Raw genomic sequence first — 4,049 nt, 5'->3', positions numbered from 1 at the left:
ATTTAGGAAAAAAAAATTGTTCTAACATAGCAATTTGATTCGGTCCAAGTTACAAACTGGTTTGAAAAAAAAAACCGGTATTATTCCAATTTACAAATCGAGTCAGGTCTTAAACCGGTTTACGTCTTCAAAGGTCAAACCGCTATACGAACCTGCAAGTTGGATCGGCTTATAAACCGATTTGTCCAACTCGGTTTTCGGTTTGAAGTGTTATCTGGTCGGTTTGTAAACCGGTTTATTTCCACTTGATTTCCCGCCAGATACCACCATTTCCGATATATCTCTGCAGCACAGTTCCATTCCACCTGATCGATCGGTAAATCAAATGGCAGAGATGGCATCCACGTCAGCTCCTCGAACCGCAGCGAAGATGAAAGACGCCGCCGCTACGCTTTCAACCAAACCCTACTTGCTGTAAATACTCTTATTAAAATCATCTAATTATACATTCAGTTGATGTTTAATCTTTTGTATACTTGCAGGATATTCGAAAAGCTATGGTGAAAATGAAGGAAATTGGGGTTAGTCTCGAGAAACAAAACAAAACCCAAATGGTATGTCAGTTATTTTCTAGGGTTTCATTTTTAAAATATTAATTTCTCACTTAAGAATTTAGGGGTGCCCACGGTTCGGTTCGGTTATTAGTTGAAACCGAAAACGAAGTCTATTGGTTAATCTGTTTTATTAACCAATTGGTTTACGGTTAATAGGTTTGGTTTCTTAGGTTAGTTTGTTAGTTTTCAATTTGGTTCCGTTCAGTTCAGTTATTAGGCGAAACCGAAACCGAACTCGAACTCATTGGTTAATATGTTTTATTAAACAATAATTCATTGGTTATATGGTTCGATTTGTTCGGTTAGTTTGTCGGGTTTCGGTTAATAAACAAAACCAAACTCCGGATAAATTTTTGCTCAAAACTACATGAAATGGGTGCATAAAAGCTAGAAATACATGAAACTATGAATGGTTTGGTTCAGTTAGATTTGGCAATCTTAACCATTTCCAGTTAATTCGGCTTTCGGTTAACGGTTCGGTTATTGCTCACTCCTAGTCCCGATCCGTAAGATTGAAAGAGTTGGTTTGAATTTTGTTAAGTTGGCAATGTTACAGGTGAAGGATCTCGAAACTGAGTTTATTGAATTACTGAAAGCGTATGAGGAATGTGCTAATGTTTCCACTGCAATTGATTCCGTTGGGAACTCGTATCGCCCTGGTGAACAGGTATTTGTATCTTTGATGAAAATGAAATAACTAAATCCGTAAGCCCTAATTTTGTTGAATACTTTAAATTGCAGCCTAGTGATTTTAAGAAGCTGATAGATAATGAGATGACAAAGACAAAACGTCGTTCGTTGGGTCCTCAAGTTAGTCAATTGTTACGCCAATTCAAAGAAGCTATATGGGTATGTTTCTATGTCATATCTAGCATTTAAACATCAAAAGTATTATTTTGTTCACTGCATTATTATTATTAAAATTGTTATTATTATTATTATTAATCCATGTAACCGGACCCTTTACGTTGCATCCTGCTGAGTGAATCAACTGAGATTATGTATCGAGATAATATTTTGTTTTATACAGAATGTGCATAACTCTGGACAACCAATGCCTGGTGAAGAACAGGAAGATATTGTAATGACTAGTACACAAAGTACCCTTTTAAACAATACTTGTCCTTTAAGTGGCAAACCTGTTACCGAACTCTCAGAACCCGTTCGCAGGTTCGATCTCTATCAGTTGCATAAAATAAAATTAAATTTTGAATGATCTAGAGCATTGTATCGATCATTTGATCTTGTTTTTGTATGTTCTTACAGTATGGATTGCAAGCATATATATATGAGAAATCAGTTATCCTGCAGTACATAAGATCCAAGAATGGGCAACCTAAATGTCCAATGGCAGGTAAGCTTAAGATATTTTGTTCATAAATATGATCTAGCTGTCGGCTGCTCCATTCCTTAATATTCTATTTTCTTTCTTTTTTCAGCGTGTCCTAAAATAATCATTGCAGACCGAGTGGTATGTGACGCGCTGTTACATATTGAAATTGAGGAATCACGAGGAATGAACCAACGAGCTTCCAAGCCTAATATCATAGAGGATTTCACAGAGGATTCTGAAAATGAAGGTTGGAGTTGAAAAGCGGCATAATTTGTAGTCAGATAATAACGAATCTTGACTACAGCTGTTTGGATGTACAATTATGGAATTGATTTTTTGGGGGTGTTTTTTTTCTTGTTTTATTGAATTCATTAAGCTTAGAATTTAGAATGTAGTGTTGAAGTATTGGTTGTGGGTACTTTTGTTGGGTCTTTTTGTGGCACTATAGAAGATTAGAAGGCATACTAACATGAAGTTGATGTTTGTCACATTGTCAATCTTGGAGTGTTGCAAGAAAGTTTCAAGAAACCTCTATCATTGTACCTATATAACTAAATGTTAAAAATCTTAAGGGTGTCCCAAAACATGGATATGTCTGCATATTTTCTATATTATTATTATTTTTTAAAATATTTTTCGCTTAAAAAACACGGTTAATCAGATGCGTGATAGGATTCCTATGCAACAATTACATTTTAAGTGTGTTGTGATCCTTTTTGTATCATCTTCTTTTCTCTTCTATTATTTTAAGTTTTATCACTATTTGCTATAGGTAGCTCATCACTATCACTAGTATTGTTTGTTTTTCATTAGGAGTAGTCTCTTTATTTTATGGATAGAGGTAAGGCGTCCTCTATTTACCTTTACTAGACCCTACATTGTGAGTGCGGTATTACTAGCTACGTTTGTTTGTTTATCATAATCTAGAACTCTAGATGGTATTATATGTACTATCAAACTCTTACCTGTTTAACTTTTGTGTGATCATATTATACACACAATAACATACAACTCTCTCATGTCACACTATTCTTTCATAATAGATGGCGTTTACTTTGCGAAAAGAATTATTACGATTATGGGTTTGATACCAGAGTGGAACGAAGATCGGTATGGGTATGTATTTTTAAATCAATCCAGATGTAATGAATGAGTCCTGATTATAGGGGATGTAAATGTTGAGGTATCCATACTAGCATTTAATAATGCCATTGGAAAATAAAATTATGAGAATGAGGAAAGCCCTTTTGTTTTAATATGATTTGTGTACTGTAGTAGTCTATAAACAAAGAACCTGCACATGGGTAGTTGCTGGCAATGGACATTTTCTTATTCACTTCCCAACCTCCAATCAGTTAATAAACTATCTCACTGCCATATATACATACATGCACATTGTCATGTAAACCAAAACCATGTCACTTTTGTTCATATATTCATTTTTTTTATGTTTTTAAATTTGCAGCCATCTTAAAACCACATGAGTAAATCCCACTTCAACATCCAATCATAACCATTTTCATTTGACAGCCTTTTTCCAGCATCACCACATAAATTTCATTCAAGATCATCAAGTTTGTGCGGTGTTTAAGGTATGGAAGAAGCTGGAGATCTTTTGGAAGATAGCTGGTTCTTTGGAAACTTGCTTAACACAAAAACAAAAACTATTTCTAGATCTTATTCTGATCTTTCTTTTAGTTCTTGTCCTTCTTTGTGTTCAACTCAAGAAGACAAAGCGAAAAGTAAGCAAAAAGACTCGAGCTTTTCTTCTAGAAAGCAACTGCCCGTTACTCCTACAAGTCTAACCCGAACACCATCTTTGCCAAATTCAATGGAAACACAATCTTTTGTAACAAAAAAGCCCGACCCGAGTCCAAATTACACACCTTTTCTCGTGGAAAATGATAAAAAGGATGGCATCGTCAAGAACGAGCCAAAAAGCTCAAGTCTTTCTTCAAGAAAGCAACCGCCCGTTGCTCTTTCAAGTCCAACCAAGACACCATCTTTCTCAAATTCTAAAGAAACACAATCTTTTCACACAAAAAAGCCCGGACCGAATTTGGCCCGATCACCATCCATGTCAGCTTCTATAGGGGTGATAGATCAAGAAGATGAAGAAGATCAAGAAAGTGAGTTCACTTTAGGGAGATTGATAAGGCAGG

General features: G+C 35.4%; 1 pseudogene across 1 annotated transcript; it reads left to right on the top strand.

Annotated features, from left to right (window-relative positions):
- Positions 1–233: 233 nt before the first annotated feature.
- On the top strand, positions 234–2,505 carry LOC143585737 (E3 SUMO-protein ligase MMS21-like; annotated as a pseudogene). Its single transcript, XR_013144590.1, has 7 exons — positions 234–414; positions 483–554; positions 1,111–1,221; positions 1,296–1,403; positions 1,585–1,724; positions 1,821–1,908; positions 1,994–2,505. The product of XR_013144590.1 is annotated as an E3 SUMO-protein ligase MMS21-like (transcript).
- Positions 2,506–4,049: the final 1,544 nt, after the last annotated feature.

Source organism: Bidens hawaiensis, unplaced genomic scaffold (assembly GCF_021521415.1).
Source record: "Bidens hawaiensis isolate Kalapana, Puna unplaced genomic scaffold, B.hawaiensis_p1.1 tig00001575_1, whole genome shotgun sequence".
NCBI classification, from domain to species: domain Eukaryota; kingdom Viridiplantae; phylum Streptophyta; class Magnoliopsida; order Asterales; family Asteraceae; genus Bidens; species Bidens hawaiensis.
The sequence above is the reverse complement of the archived record's forward strand: the minus strand, read 5'-3'. Positions and strand labels throughout refer to the sequence as shown.